Source organism: Corvus hawaiiensis, chromosome 4 (assembly GCF_020740725.1).
Source record: "Corvus hawaiiensis isolate bCorHaw1 chromosome 4, bCorHaw1.pri.cur, whole genome shotgun sequence".
NCBI lineage: Eukaryota > Metazoa > Chordata > Aves > Passeriformes > Corvidae > Corvus > Corvus hawaiiensis.
The window spans coordinates 65,839,518-65,857,133 of record NC_063216.1 but is presented as its reverse complement, the minus strand read 5'-3'; the positions used below and the strand labels follow the sequence as shown (position 1 = coordinate 65,857,133).

At 37.6% G+C, this 17,616-nt stretch overlaps 1 protein-coding gene across 2 annotated transcripts in view; it reads right to left on the bottom strand.

Moving 5' to 3' along the window:
* The window catches only part of COG5 (component of oligomeric golgi complex 5), a 185,353-nt gene that overhangs the window by 157,298 nt on the left and 10,439 nt on the right, over nt 1–17,616 (bottom strand). The window lies entirely within an intron of this gene.

Genomic DNA, 17,616 nt, shown 5'->3' with positions numbered 1-17,616 from the left:
AAGATGAACAGCAACTCCAGAAAAGGCTTTTGATTTAGCAAATAATACACAGAATAACTGACAAACCAAAAGTGTGCATTATGCTACCACCTCTTTTCCTACAGACAAAGTACAAAGTACACACAGAGTACAAGCATTACAAGAAAAGACCTGAAAGTTAAGCATCTGCTCCCAGTGATACTTTTAAAATATGCTATTGAATTTTCCCTTTAGTCAGATAACTTCAGTTCATCTGGATGCTTCGAGTGTGTTTCACGACCACAGTATGTTTTCAGCTACTGCTTCTTTATCTCAATTTAATTATTTTTGTAAAGTAATAAACTGAAAGAGAAATATCATTAGACATCTTTATATTATTTTCTAAAATTACACTTCAGTGATTATTATAAATTGAAGCAAAATCAGAGAAATATCTTCTTGTGTATTTACTTTATAGATGTCTGTATCATCTTTTTTTCCTATTTTACAAAGAAATTCTCACACAATGAAAAGAAACTCACTTGAAATGAAAAAGCAGAAGATTTACAGTGAAAGTTGTGTGGTAGGTACAGAACCTGAAATTATTAAAACGAATTATTTTTTTATAGTTTGAATGATTTTTTTTTTCATTCAAATAATGCATATAAATTGCATATAAGCATTTCTATATCCCCATTCTGATTCCTGACACTGCAGTCAGGCAAGTAGGCAGGCAGGCTGAGAGCACAAAGCTGTTGGCAAACAGAGCACCTTTGTTTCCCTTCCAAGATGGGTTTTTGAAAATATACTTTTGGTTTCTGTTACCCTGATATGATCTCTGACTTCCTACCATATATTGTATCAGTTTAACCTGATACTACATCTAATAAACAAATCAGTGTCACTGCTGAAACAACATTGCTGTAAAATCTGTCACTCTGGGTATGTCAGACTGCTATTAACGCAGCCGTATTAGCACAGTTTTACTTTTAATTGCACCAGAACTCTCACAATCTGCTGTGAGATTTTACTTCAAATTAAATTCAATTTCAACATTTAGTAGGGGGAAAAAAGCACAGTAACCTATTGCTACTCTGCACCACAGTTTTCTTCCAAATTTTATTTCAAGATATTTTTCATAAATTCCTGTCACAAATAGAGAGAAGAAGGGATAAGCAGGAAAAAAAAGGACAGCTTCCCACATCAGTAAGTTATTACAAATATCAGTGGTAAGTTGTGCACTACGCTGCATTTACAATGGGCTGAAAAAATGCATAAGGCAAAAGAAATGGGAAAGGAACACTATTTGCAATGTATGTATCATCACAAAACAAAAGGTGAGTGTGACCATTGCTGTTGTAAAACACCTTAATAATAATGAGGAAGATTATTCTGCCTGCTAACAGCTCTAATACCTAGTAAGTGAGACCTATCAATGAATGAGAACAAACAAAACAAAAGATGTGAACATCATTGGTTGATGAGAAGCTGAATACAACCCAGAAAGGTGAACTTGAAGCCCAGAAAGCCAACTGTATCCTTAGCCTCATCAGCATCAAAAGAATCTGGCCCGCAGAAAGAGGCAGGTGATGCTCCCTTTACTCTCTCTCATGAGATCCCACCTGGGCTGCTGTGTCCAGCTCTGGGGCCCCAACACACAAAACACGTTGACCTGTTGGAGTGAGTCCAGAGGACCGTGGAGACATCTGAGGCCTGGAGCAATGCTCCAGTGAAGACAGGCTGAGAGTTGGGGTTGTTCAGCCTGGAGAAGAGAAGGCTCTCAGGAGATCTTAGAGCACCTCTCCAGTACCAATGGGACCTACAAGGCTTTTTTACAAGAGTATGTCATGACAAGACAAGGGGAAATGGCTTCAAACTGAAAGAGGGCAAGTCTAGACTAGATATTGGGAACTAATTCTTTACTGTGAGGGTAGTGAGGCACTGGAGGGGGTTGCCCAGAGAAGCTGTTGGAACCCCCAACCCTGGAAGTGCTCAAGGCCAGGTTGGATGGGGCTTTGAGCAACCTGGTGTAGTGGAAGGTTATCTAAGCCCATGGCAGGGGGCTGGAACTAGATGGTCTTTAAGATCCCCTTCCAAACTAAACCCTTCTGTGATTCTATGAAGAGAATCTGTGGGTGAAGATCATATTATGGACATATAACCTCATACAGTCAAAATTCTTAAAACGGAGGTATACAGCTCATCTGCACTTGCATTAAACATGGGTGAAGTACAAAAAAGTGCACATGAAGACAAGTTAAATATATCTTTTAAAATATTCATATATTCAGAAGCTTCTAACAAATCTTGCCTCAGTTTTACAGCATACAGTGAAGATTGCAGAGCAGTTTAAATAAAGTAGAATAGAAGTGGGAAATTTTTGATTCAGCCACTGATTTTTTTAATGTCCCAATTTTTTTTCAGTCAAAAGTTTCCACAACTTTAGTTTACAAATCAGGTCTGCTAAAACTGGGCAAGAAGGGCATCTTTGAAATTGTAGACAACCTGCCAGAGAAACAGTATGTTCTCAAAATAATAGTAAGTTCCTTCTTTTAACAAGGTTAGGTTTCCACATTTTTCCCTGAGATTACATGAAAAAAGGTATGAGATCCTGCTGGTTTTCAGCTGAAGAAGGTCTACCTTCAAGATAACAAAGCCAGTAATCATATTTGATGCCTGTGAATAACTGAAGGTTGGACCTGAAAGGTAAACACATAAGACAACTGGACTATTTTATGCTTCAAACAATAACTGAAAAGAGTTGATAAAATGCTTAAACAATATTTGAAAATTATGTGCATGAGTTGGGTGACAAAGAGAAAAAACTATTCCTGTGAAAATAGCCTATTCTTAAAGCTGTTTCCTATGAAGAATGAAATCTTACTCTATACTTCTCATTACTTTGTATTACATATGGTAACACCTTCACTGATCTTTTAGAGAAGACAGAAACAATAGTTACACGGATACTGGCTCCCATCCAGGGCCTGAACAAAGATTAGTCTTCAGTCTTCTTTTCATAGCCATTTGGTTAGACTTTTTTAACTAGAACTGGCTATACTTTAATTAGAAATTAACAGAATAAAGTTGGTTATTATGTTCAAGATTTGAACAAGCAGTATTTACTTGAGGAATTACAGCAAAATTGTGCATATAGTAAAATTTTTCAATTATTTTATACTTCTGAATTTGCCAGGCCTCATTTTCCAGTCCTTAGCTCTTGCCATTTCTTTCCCTCCTTATCCAAGAGCCCTTCTGTGGTCCTTTATTTTCTCCCCATGAATGCACCTCTACAGTCTTAATCTTCAAGAAAAAGAGCCCACTTAATCGCCCACTGTGACATGTATAATTGCATTTATTCACAGGTAACCACAAAACTGTTTTTATCTGTAGAGCACAATTCCCTACACCATTTCCACAAGTACAGATTTGTTTGACATAGCTGCCTGAATGCAAGAACAGAAACAACATTGGTAAAGCAATCCCAGAAAAGACACAGTACAATTCCAAAGCTTTACAGGAGTTTAGCTTTACCTACCCCCGTTCCTCTCTTCCAGCTCACCTGGAATTATCTACTAAGAATGTAGAGCAACTGTGAGGTGAGAAGAATATGGCTTATTTAAATGCCTGCTATGGGGAAAAATAACCTAAGGGAAAGTTTAAGTCATCTAAATTTATGCACATAAACCTATAATGCATCTACACAATTTCTTTAATCAATTCAGTAAGCAAAACACACAAATTTGTTTGACAACACATATTTTCCTTAAAAAGGTAATTGACTATCATTAATTCAGCTTTACAGCCCTAAATTCTTCTTTCAAATGAATTCAACTTGTCTACAATTTTTCTAGAGTAGCTTTGTATCTACTTGACATTGATTTCCAGAAATACCATCTCCTTCTGAATGCTGGAACAACACAAGCTGGACTTTCTCCTTCCTCATTCAGTAAGAAATTACAAACTAATGTCTCTGGGAACTTAGCACTTTTGTGTAACATCCTTGTTAGTATTTGGCATCCTTACTCTATGGAAGAACAAATTACCCTGCCTTCAAAGAGAAAACAATAGCACTTACTGAAAAATCCTCCTATTTTCCGTCTTTATGAACAATCTGCAAACAAGTATATGAATACGTTTATTCCATGATAGGTGTCTTTCTGGTTCCAGTCAGTCACGGATTATTTTGCAGTATTTTAAACTTTTCATATCTATACTCTAAATTTGCAGTGCATTCAGTGGTGTTTATACATTGCTTTCCAATTGTAGTTGTTGTCTTTGCTTTGTCACTACATTAGAATAGGCTTTCAAGCCAGGACTACCCTCTTTCTTGATTGCCAAAAAGCCAGTATTTCACAATCTAATATAACCTTCTCAACAAGCTTTCAGCTTTCAAGTTTGGCTAAATACATTTGCCCCACCTACTGAACAGAAGATCCTCTGCAATGGAAAATTAACTCTTTCAAAAATGAAACACTGAACGCTGGGTTTATTCTCAGTTCGCCCTATGCATCATAACTTGCCACTCTGGCAGCAAGTGGCTTCCAAATCCAGTAAGTTTGTTTATTATAACAGAACACAAAATAGCATTTCTTGTGTTAGAAATGGGTGATTTTTAAGCACTGGCTGCAGAGGACAAGTAGTCTAGGCTCCCAGCACTGTTCTTCCACACATTTCGGAAACATGTAATGATTCGGTTTTTCTGGTTTAATTCAGCGGGTTGTGAAAGTAACATCTTTTGGGTTTTGTTAGCTGAGTCTCAGATCTATATGCACCTACAGGAACTTCTACTGAAACTTCTCATTCTATTATCCTCAATGAAATTTTCCAAAAATTATTTGCTACCACCATTATTTGATCTTCTAGTAATCATTCTAATCCAATGCTCACTTCTTTCCATGGTCACCTAACAAGTTACCAGTCCATTTCATCAATTTCTATTCTTTCTCATTCTATTGCTGAATCTGATTGTTCAAAAAGAAATAAAAACCACTCTGTTTTCTCAGAGATACAATACTGAAATGTTATTTCTGAATGAACCATGTTCTTCTGTTGAACCACTGGGTTACACACTACTAAATGCTTCAGTCCCAGCAGAAAGACAAAGATCATTATTACGAACTGCTGCTCAGTGTTATTTCTTTGACCACTAAACAGCTGATTTCACCATTGGCCATAGATAAACAAAACCCAGCTACTCTCAGCCAACATCAGGAAAAATACATGTGATGTTTCTCCACACATTCCCATGGACAAGTTATCATCTACTGAACTCAAACCACCAAGTCTGATCACCTTAGAGATCATTACTCTAGTTCTGGGAGGACTAACCTGCAGTTTACTATTGAACTTCCAAGTATATAAATGCTCAGGGAACAGAGAAAATTATAGCTGCCAATTCCCACCAGAGCCTCAGACAGTGCCTATGCATACTTAGCCAGAAACATAAAACTGCCATCTCCTTGCAGAACTTCCACCCAGAGCAGAACACACCACTGGATCCATACTGTTTCAGATGTATCATTCCAGCTGTAAATAGAACTACAGAACTAAATTTTTCCATGTTAGTTGTTTGTGTCACCAACTTAAGAACCCTAGTTCTTCACTGTTTATTTAAATTCTGATGTCTGTTGAAATACAGTAAGAATATAGCCCAAATTTAGAGATGACATCTGTTTTGTTGATATCCCTGCATTCATTTCTTGTTTGAAATGATGTAATTCAACTCGCCTTTCTCTTCATGAACATACACATACAACTTTTGCTTTGTTCATGTAATACATAAGAGATACTGCAAATTATTTTCAAAGTCGTGCCATCTACTCATATGCTCTACAATGTACTGATAATTTACAAGTTGCAAAAAGATAATCTCTCAAAGACTCACTACTAACCTCTGTGTCTCATTGGATCTCTCAGCCAAAAGTACTTCTTTTAAACTTTTTTTTTCATCTTTGGTCTGGTCAATTTTTTTTTTTTTTAACTAATAAAGAGTTTTTAAAGTCAGTGCACAAAAATTACTAGATTCAAAGGCAGACAGAGCTTGCAGATATCTTTTGGCCTCGATAATTTTTGTATGCCACCTGGAAACAGAAATCCAGAGCTTTTCTTTCTACTTTTAATTATGCAGTTCTACTGAAAAAGTATGACTATCCAGTAACAATACTTTTTCTCAAAACTCAAAGATGTCCTAGGATCTGTACTAATTACACAATCATAACTGCCTCAAAACAATAAAAACCAAAAAAATTCCTGTGAATTTGTATTTACCCTGTGTTTGGCTAGACGCAAGTGTTCATAACTACAAGCCTGTGTTGCTGGTCCTCTCATATCCTTTCATATCTCCACTCTTATGACACATCTTAGCTAACAGATACAAAAATACTTACTGTTCAAACACTTGAAAAGATCAAAGGGTAAAGCAAAAACAAGGTCCAAACCTTGTTGGAATGCCATCCTTTTGGTGGGGAACAAATATTCCTTTACAGCAAAACAGAAACAAGCTTGGTATAATTCCTTTCTGCTCTACAGGGATACTTTGAGAAGAGAGTAGAAGGAAAATTTTGTAATTAGAGAAACACAATATAAGTACAGTTTTCAGATTTTAAAATTACAGAGTTAAATTCACTAACTGCAAAATAAGCAAACAAAAACTGGGAAAAAAGAACTATGAGACCTAGCTTTTACATTTAAGCCTATTAATGAGAAAAGACAGGATGGTGTAATTGCTAAGAGCTTCTTCCACAACTTCTCCTTCCATCACTCCTTCTATTCTTCATTTCCAACCAGTTCTTCTTTCAAAATTCCGAAGTTCCTCTGTTTCAGCATTAGGTGCCACTACAAACCCCAGGTATATCCTCTAGCTCTCAAAACCTCAGACCATCTCATGTATTACTGTGGTGATCTGTTAACCCATTGCTTTTCCTATTTCACATTGTTCTCCTACTTTTCCCTGCCCTAGCCCTGGCCACTCCCTCAGGCTCTCCCTATTGGCTCCTGTACCCCAACCCCGCCCAGGGACCACCCCTGAGCCCCTCACAAAACCCCCCTGCACCCGAACTTCGAGGTCTCTCTGCCTCTGGGGATCACTGGGGCAAGGTGTGATTAAAGTCCTCTCAAACCCCTCTGGGAGACCCTTCTCGCTTCCTTCACCATCACTGGTTGTAGCGCTGCTGGCTGCCGGAGCAAGATCGCGGGGCCGTCCAAAATGGACTACGGGATGCAACTGGGTCGCATTGCCCTAAGCATCCCCGCTGAGCTCTCAGGAAGCTACAGCCTGCTAAGATAAATCTAGCACTACAACATATTAACAAAGCAAACAGAAGACACTGTAGTTACAGTGTAATTGGTAATTTTAAGAAATAATAAGTATTGGCTTAATCTCAAACACTGAACTGAATGTGCTACCAAGGCAAATGCTATTTGTACTCATGTGACTATCCATACACACAAAAGTTTAAATCTGTAATAACTTATCAACTGCATTATGGGTGCAGTTATTCTGCTGTCCTGACAATAATTCCTCTCCAAGAAGAAAACACTTTGCGGCAGTACATGACATCCCCCCTCCCCTTCCTTAGTTATTGTTCACTATCATCTCTTTCCCACTGGAGTCCTCTGAACTTTCAGAAGCAAATATATCAAGAGCTGTCAGGCCCTAGATTTTACTCCGTACCTGCTGAAGCCTAGCTAAATGTAATATTGGCCTACAACCAAAACTTCTATACATTAGATCACACAATGATAGTCATAACTGATACTAACAATGAAATAGCAACAATCAGATTTAGGGAACAGATGATAAGGACTTTGAAAGAGTAAAGCTTTCCAGAAATACAAGGAACAACAGGTGTGGACATCTGTAACTGAGAAAGAAAAAAGCAAAAGACAGAAAATAGTCTTTGATGGGCCTGGGACACAAGCTTTTATAAATACTCCACCGGCTACAGCAAAAGCAACTTGAACACACCATAATTAACTTCTGACACAGGCTTGCTACCAGGCCATCAGTAACATATCTCTTAGGAACAGGTTAACACCACGACAGAAAGTGGAATACTAAATCCATTTTAAAACATCTGACATACAGCCCTCCGAAAATTTCTATGTACTTGAGACTAAAATTACCAAATACTTAATAATACAACAAAATCAATTTTTTTGAGTGGTTACAGCTAAAACATTAATCTCATCAATACCAGAAATCAACTTAATGCTTACAATGCTTAAAAAAAATATTTTCACAATTCACTCCATATGGCAAACTTGAAACTTGTTTATGGTTGTTTAAAGGAAACTAGGCATCAAAAAATCCCAGAATCACAACTGTATTTGGATTATTTTTGTTGAACTGTATGCATAAAAATATTAAATTCCAAACCCTGGTAATTTAAAAGGGTATGTTGAAAAACAAAATTGTAACAGGACTTTTTTCTGGCATCAATTCAAACTTCAGTCTTTTCTCTCATGTCCCTGTAATTATTTAATGTCTTCTACTGAAATGGCTAGAAAAAGAATGCATGCCAGAGATTAGGTAAAACATACAAAATATTTACATAAAATGCTTTGTCTAACATCAGGTTTCCAAGCTAGGAATCCTAGTCACAGCAAAATACAATTTGATGGTAAAATCTGTATGTTCTGTCTGCCTTGCTCAAAGAGGATAAAGAGGTCATATACTATTGGCCTCTTACTAATGAAAAACTGTATTAAGTTTTGAAAGTCAATTTATTACATGCACATTAATTTGGTATTTCACAGTCAACAGTTCAAATTAATGAACTTTTTAGATACTATCAAGTATCTTTTTTCCTAAGATTTTCCTTTATTTCAAAAGTCAGTAAGAAAAAAATTGACCTTCCCACCAGAAAGGAGTTTTTTTTGGCCTGGAATACTACAAAGAAAATTTGCACATCAAATTTTTGCAAAATCTTTCATCTTATAACAGAACTTCAGGAAAAACATAAAAAAGCAAAATAAAAAACAACTCAACTGAAAGGAACAACATGAAATTGAAGAACATGGAGATTACATTCAGCTACAGAAAGGCACAGTATTTTTTAGTCCAGACAATTTCAGTGAAGGTCTGGCAGTGTTACTGCTAACACCACTGGAGACAGAAGAAAAATGTTTTAGCAGAATATTTGCACTTCCTATGGATGCAGATGCACCACCTGAAGCAGTGGCACTAATGCAGATGGCTCTGAGCCAGTAATATAATTCAGTCATTCTCAGCAGGACTAATTACCCCAGAGCAAAGAGTCATGCAATCAAAGCCATGTAATTTCTATTAATCAAATAAGTTCACTTACCCCTACAGAACAATAACTGTGCTACATAGATCTGTGTTATATTATTTTGGAGGACACTAGGTACTGCACAAGGCAGCAAATTGTAAGGCATCTAAGTCCCTAAGCAAAAGCACAATGAAAGCAAATTTTCCCTCCAGTTTGTTGAGTGTTGATTCTTATGAGAAACTGTGCACGGCAGTATTAGTATCACCAAATCTGTCTGCTCTGTGTACTAGCAATGAAAGACTTCACCGACATGACAGTAACCAAGTCCATCCTCACTTTAACAGCAGTCAATGCAAGATCTGGCTTGGCAATTCTACGCTGTAAATTATTGCTTGGAATAGAAAAAAAATCAAGTTCATCACTGAACAGGATACAGGAAGAAGGCAGCAGTGAAAGAGAGCTGCCACAGTATCCATGGCAGGTGTTCAGACAGTTTACCATTGCAAGTTTAGCAATACTTGTGTACAGATACATAACACATATTGAATGTTACTGCAAAAACTGTAGCAGCTAAAATGAAACAGCTTTTAGACAATAATATTTAACCTGAGGAACAAATATTGCAGTCAGCCAATCTGCAATCACTTCAGAATAAGTCACTGTGTATTAGTTGGATTACTTATGCTATTTTAATACTCAATTAATAAGGTACACCGTGGAAATCATAGGTAAAGTTAATTCCACCTTGCAACAGATATGGCTAACTGGTATAAAATAAACTACTGTGAATACTTACTACTAAAATAGCAAATTAGAACTGTTGTTTCCTGAATACTAACTGGTAGTGCTTAGTATTTTGATGCATACAAAATAATATTCATCACTGATCCCAAATACTAAAAAACTTAAGAGAAATAGAGTAACATCTTTCTCAAAAACAGCTGGACAGCTTGCCTTCTTTCCCAGAAAAGGGGAAAAAAAATTAGATACAGGACACTTCCATTCACATAGTCAGTATTACTTCCTTTTTCCTGCTCACTGCATTCTCCTGGACCAGACTGACATCATAGCTTTTGAGGGTCAGTTTTTTCAGCACTCAAGTAACACAATGAACTGTGTGAAGTTTCGTGAATGTCAGTCACAACCAGAAGAGAAGTAATTCTGTCAGAGGGTTGAGCTGAAGGTCTTTGAGGAGATTTATCTGTTTCATCTGAAGGAATGATAAGAAGAGGCTGAATTGAAGTGATGGCATGAAATTTCCAGTCACACTGTCCTAATAATATTCCAGGAGGTATCTGGGAACAATGCCCAACAAACCAACTTGTAAAGAATATTTTACATCAAGAATTCCAATTAAAAAAATTCCAACTAAAAAAAAAACACACAAAAAAACCAAAAACAAACAAACAAACCAAAGCAAAAAACCAAAACCAAATAAACACACAAACAACCAAACAAAAAATCCCAAAACCAAAAAAAAAAACCAACCAAAAATTGAGGGAGAAGGGGAACATCTCCAAGAGTAACAAAGGATTGGTAGCAGATCACCTTACTGAGTCTCCTACTTCAAGGCAAAACCATCCCTATCTAACTGTCCCTGCTCATTGTAGAGGAGTTGAACTAGATCAGCTTTAAAGATTCCTTCCAACCCAAGCTATTCCATGACTATATGATTTTATTCCTGTTACATGCTCTGTGTAAAACACTTTTAAAAAGGCTTCAAATACTGACTTCATAGCTCCCCTGAAACTACCATTGCTGACAGAACTCTTTCCTAACATTTTAGAAAAAAAATTCCTTTGCCTCATTTCAGGCCTATTACTTCTTGTTTTGGTCACAGTGCATATGAAGGGCCACTTACTCCCTTCTCATCTGAAAAACCTTTGTTTTTCATTATTCTCCCTCTCAGACCCCTCTTCTCCAAACCACAGCCACACACTTCCAGTTCCTCCACCCACTGACCATCCTCTAGACCTTCAGCCATCATTGTTGCTGTACTTAGGACTTTCTCCAATTAACCTAAGTCTTCCTTCAATGAGGGGGCCTCAAAAGGGACTTGATACTGTTTGAAGCATGAACAAAAGATTTGTTTCAAGTGCCTTGTACACAACACCCTTCCTTATAAAGATGAGTACAAACTTCATTGCCAACAATGTCACACTGCTACAAAATAAATGAACAAGTGGCTTGCACTCAATTTGTGAGGAACTATCAACTCTCTCTGCAGAACTGTAATCCATACAGTAATTTCTCCTGTTCCCCCTCTTAACTACAACTATTTATTGCGAGGATTTAGCACTTGTCTGAAAGAGAAATAAAATCAGTTCAGCTGAGACGTATCTCCAATTTGCTAAGAATATCCTTCATTCTAACCCTGTTTCCCAACATACTTTCCATTCTTCTCTGCTTGATTATTGGTTGTAAATTTAATAAGGATATATGCCATATTACATCACTCCAATCATTAATGAAAACACAAGCCAGCTACAGAACACGTTTTAACACCACCTCGCTTGATACACTGCTGGGTAAGTGAACAACAGATGAAGGCTTTTGGGGTACAGCTTACTCTAAACTTTTGAATTCACTGCATGAATGACATTTTCATCTGGATTCTATTGCTGATCCTGCTAGCGTGACACGGTGTCAAGAGCCCTATTTAAATCAATGGTGTCAAGAGCCCTATTTAAATCAAACTACAAGACAGTCATTGATCTCTCTAGTCCCAAGGCCTGTTATGCTGCCAACAAAGAAAATACGGTTGGTTAAACAGGATTCATTCTTGATAAATCTGTGTGTCCTACTATTTAATAGCACTTTTATATAGACTCCAACAAATAGTTTATTTGTTCTGGAGTTCCTTTGCTTAAGGAAGTCAAGTTAGTTTGAATTGTCTAAAATAGATTGCAGTAAGTTCTATTTTCAATAAAACAAGCTCTCCATTAGATTCGGGAATCTAATCTCTCCCCCCAGAATTCACGAAGATAACCACTAAGAACAATGAGATTACTCTGAAAAGCATCTAAGATACATTAAGATGAATATACATATTGTTCATATTTGTATTTATGAATATTATAAATCTTTATATACATACACATGCTATTATATACATGTGTATATACATACACATGCTATATATATGTACACAAAGGAACATGCTCTCTTTTCTACTAAATAGGCCCATTAGCAATAGAGAACAAGAAGGAAAACAGTACTTTCTAGGCATATAATATTTGAGATTATAATATTGCTCTAATTAATGATATTTTCAAAGCTAGGGGAAACACAGACTGTGTTGTCTCCCTACATCAAGCACTATTTTGTATTAGTGCATGACACAAAGTGGGTGATGAGCTGCAGTACCATAGATAACTCACAGTCTTTACAACAGTGTTCCCTTTCAGTGGAAACTTCAGGGTACTACATGTAGCACCAATACTAGAAAAGTGCACTGAAACAGAGAAACCTGAATAGTGGAAAGACAAGGTCCCGCAATGCAAACCACATAAAGAGAGGCAGATAAGAAGTAATTTTCCTCATTCTATTGCCTCTAATTTCTACTCAAACTGACGTATCAGCTTTATCCAGGCTTTTTTGCTTTTTTAATCATGTATGATCCATATTGTTTACCCTAGAAAAGTGCTAAGTCAAATTTATTTCTAGTCTCCAGAAGAATTTTTCATGTCCAAGACTACTGTCACCATTGTGCGGATGTCACTAGTTCTGGGGTACACTTTAGAAGACCAGACTACCACCCCCTACATTATACCAGCTACAAAGAGGCCTTCCAGGCACAGCCAAATAACTTTTTTCAAATTGTATTTCACCTAGTATCATGCATTCCCTAACTAATTTCAATTTTCTCCAGCCCAGCAACACTTCTTCACAAGCTATTTTCTTTGAATTTCCTTAAATCTTGTATTGTGATGTTAAACCCAAAAAACTGGCCCAGGTAAGCTTTGCTCCCTCTTTATAAAGGATTTTGCTGGTTTTAGCAAGGATAGAGTTAATTTTCTTCATAGTAGCTGATATGGGCTGTGTTTTGGATTTGTGTGGGAAATAGTGGTGATAGCACAGAAATGTTTTCGTTATTGCTGAGCATGACTTAGACAGAGTCAAGTCCTTTTCTGCCTCTCACCCTACTGCACCAGTGAGGAGGCTGCGAGTGCACAAGGAGCTGGGAGGGGACGCAGCCAGGTCAGCTGAGCCCAAGTGATCCAAGGGATATTCCATCCCATACAGTGTCATGCTCAGCATATGAAGCTGGGGGAAGAGGGAGGAAGAGGGGGACATTCAGAGTGATGGTGTCTGTGTCCCCGTGTGACGGAGCCCTGCTTTCCTGGGTATGGCCAAACACCTGCCTGCCCATGAGAAGTGGTGAATTAATTCCTTGTTTTGCTCTTCTTGCATGCCTGGCTTTTGCTTTACTCATTAACCTGCCTTTATATCAACCCACGGGTTTTCTCACTTTACCCTTCCCCCACCCCACCTCCACTCAAGGATGAACAAGCAAGAGGCTGCATGGGCTTGGCTGCTGGCTGGGGTTAAACCACAACAGGAGCACAATGCATACGTAGGGTTTTCTCCATTTTAGCTAGACCTCAATAACTGACAATATTTTGTTACTTCTTTAGAATATTTAGCTTTAAAGTAAGGTCATAGTTCTATCTTTGCCCATTCTCTCTTAAGTAACATGGAAGACAATGTTTTCCTGGAACAACTTCTATATATGGAAGATACCTCACACTGTATTTTAATAGATCCCTTCTCCTTCATTTTATGACTGCACAGCTTAGTCACAGAGTAAGTCTGAGTTTACAAAAGAGCAACATTATGGCTGGTTCAAGAGCCTGCCTTGAAATACTATATATTCACAAGATCATTTAAGCAAACAGATTAAGTTGCTGAGACATAAATTATAATACAAGCATATATAGAGATGAGGAATTTATTGTCATTAAAAGAAGTCTAGGTATTTATATGAATAATGATGACATCAGGGAAAGAGAGAAATCCTTTGTTGTCCAGAGGTAGCTCTGTAACTGACAGATGGAATTAACCTGTCCACGCTTAAACTGGCCTTTTGCTGCACAACTCAGAATTTTTTCATCTCCATTGGATAAGTTAACTGGCCACTGTTAAAGACAGTAATTTCCGCATCCCTCATGGAAGACAGCTGGTATTTTAATGCCTGCAGAATTTTTTCTGTGAAAGGGAACTGTATATAATGTACCATTTTCTTGTCACATTCTATTGTTTAATCTTGCTTAGGAATGTTTCTTTTTCACTTTATAAAATACTTGTATTTAAATACCACCAAGAAGCACAGTCAGAACATATAATTCACTGCATTAGGCACTGTGTGACATCTGAATATTGGCACTTGTTTTACCTATGCAAACGCTGAATTGGATTGTATGATACAAAGAAATAGCAGTAGAGAAGCAGCTAATAGATTACTCTGCTTTGCTAGAGAACCCAAAGTATGTTGGAAGGTAGAAGAGTTGAAGAAGTCTGGGGTTTAATTTTATATAAATATATATATATACACATACACACTCACAAATCACTTTTAATCTCTAAAATTACATAGGAAATTCAGTTTTTCTTTTTACTTTGCCAAAGTGTGAAGTTAATTTCAAAGAATGTGGAACTCCAGCACAGAGGAATTTCAGATCTACTTCAGCTCTAAGTAGAGATTGCAGTCAAAATATTACCAAATGCTTTCAGAGAAAGCATCTTCCTAACATCATACACTGAAGCTGGAGATCTGCAGACTACTAGCAACTTTAGGTGTCCAGAAAAAACTGCTTCTCAGTAAAAGCTACTGTTTCTTGTAGTTCCTCTGACTGACCCACATTTCTACCTAATTCAAATATTTTATATATTTACCATAGCCTTTCCCATCACTGCAAAATAAACTTCAAGACACAACTAAGTAAAAGCTGTAAGTGAACTAACAAAGATCAGCTGTAAGAATGTGTGTTAAATACATACCTAAACACGCACATTTGTGTCCCTCAAACATACAGAGTGTAGCAGTACATAGAAAACACTTGACAGTTATCTCAACATCAGAACACCTTACAAGCAATGGAAGGTATCTTTTACCACAGCAAGTGCAAAGCTTTCACAGCAATATCACAGTGCTGATTTTGACAAAGCAGAAATTATTCTGCACCACATGTACAATGAAAAGATAATAAACAATGGAATGATTTTTTCGTTGAATGAGAGATGAAAGGGATATTCAGGAATATCTGGCTAAAACCACAGATCAGTATTCATCTTGGACATAAACCCCAACTCAAAAGCAAGCCTCTGGGACACAGAGGTCCCTACCCAATACCAGCCTTTCACACCACTCATGTCTACCACCTATTTACTACCATCAGATGTTGTAGTATTTCCCCAGGCCTCCCAAAGCTTTCATATCTCACCACCAAATTGCTAGCACCCAGTGCCTGTTCCCCATGCTTCCCACCCTCCTGACACCACAGAGCACCACATCACATTTCCCATCTTTTTGAAGCACAGCACTTCCACAACCTCACCCCAAGCCACCCCATCCCGAGTGCTCTCCGGCCACACACCACCACCACCTCTCTGCTAGAGATTTCCCACCCATTCCAATGCTTTCCAAGTCCAGAAGCACAGCACAGTGCTTCCCCAGTCATATCCCACAACCCAGGTTCCCTGCAGCACACTCCCTTCCCGCTGACTCCCACAGCAGTACCCATGCTGACTCCAGCCCCCATGCACTTTCCTCCCCTTGGAACAGAGCCACCCCACACCCAGCAATCACTGCCTCTCCACACAGGACACGGACCTCCAATTCCCTGCACCAGCATTTCCTCAGGGGGGTGTTCCCATCCACCCAGGTGCTGGGAGGCATGGCCAGCTGGGAAGCAGGAAGAATTCAAACCAGCCAAGGTGGGCAGTAGATGGTAACAAAGGACAGGTAGCCAAAAATGAAGGAGGGATGCAGATGGAGGGGTATGAGAGAAAAAAAGGAAGAGATACCAGGAAATAAGATGGAGAGAGAAATGACAATAGACAGGTACTTTACCTGGTCATAAACCATCCAGAATTAAGGATTAAATTAAGGACCCCAGGCCTTGGCTACTGCCATGGACTGTAGAATCAAACTCAAAAGGGTCCCCCAAGGGGACACACTTCCCTTCATCTTTAACAATAATTACTCAGACTTTGCTGAGCTTTAGGAAAAGACCAAGTATTTGAAAACAAGAAACTCAAAAAAATGTGGCATTTTAAAAAAAGAGCTTGCACTTTCTTTTGTTAAACAGTGAAAGAAAAAGACAGGAAGGCCAGTAGTAAAAGGCATTTTCTTTCAAAGAAAGAAATCCTAAAATCTACACTAAACATCTAGATTAGCACTAAATTGTATTAATTTGTTTAATAGGATCTAGCACTCAAATTAATCCCACAACACTTGCAATCCAGGTAGTTAACAGACAGTATTACTTTATATATTCTGAAGCTATAATGCGAGAGCAAAACGGAAAGAAAAGTAAAAAGAATCAGAAAAAATATTCTACCTTAGAATGATATAATTGGTACTTAAGTGCTTCAATCAGACTGATATACTAAATAAATATATAAACTTTTTGTTTGCAACACAGCATCTGCCAGTTGTAAGATTAAGTCATTGTCTAATAATTTTTTGATCACACAATATAGAAAGAGCAGTAGTGACAAATACGCAAAATAAACTTCAGGATGATTCTGAATGTTTGATAGTTCAGCCCTCCCACAACCTATTTTTGGAAGTTGGAATCTGATACCATTAAATCAGAGGAGAAACAGCTGGCAAGGTACCATATACAACACCACCAACTATCTCTCCAAGACTAATAGGATGCTCCTCATTGCATCCTGCAGCCTGCAACCTCCCAAGCTCCAGTACAGAAAACATTCTAGCAATGTAACATGAGCCTTCATGAGAACTACCCCATTATTCTTCCTAGAAGCCAATAAAATAAAGGGTAAGTTAGTCACTACTGCAGCAGAACACTTCCAGTATCTGAATTAGGTTAGGTATCTGTATATCATATCACCTATGGCTTTCATAAAAGCCACAGGGCCAATATCTTTCTTTTAGGACATTAACTAATTTAAACTATGCCTTATCATAGTGCAATGTCTCCTAAAAGCTAAATATTTATCTGCTGCCTCTGAGGATGTTTTATAGAAACATAAACCAGTAAGAAATTCCTTCACAAAAACAATGTTGCCCAAAAGAACACAAGTTATCATAGAATATTCACATTATTAACTACCTGTATTTAGAGAAGTCATATGAAAAAAGGTAAAGGACTAATAAGTTCTGTCCACACTATTTCTCAATTTAAATCAGGAAGTAGAAAGCAAGAACCATAGTAAAAAGTTTTGTGTGTTT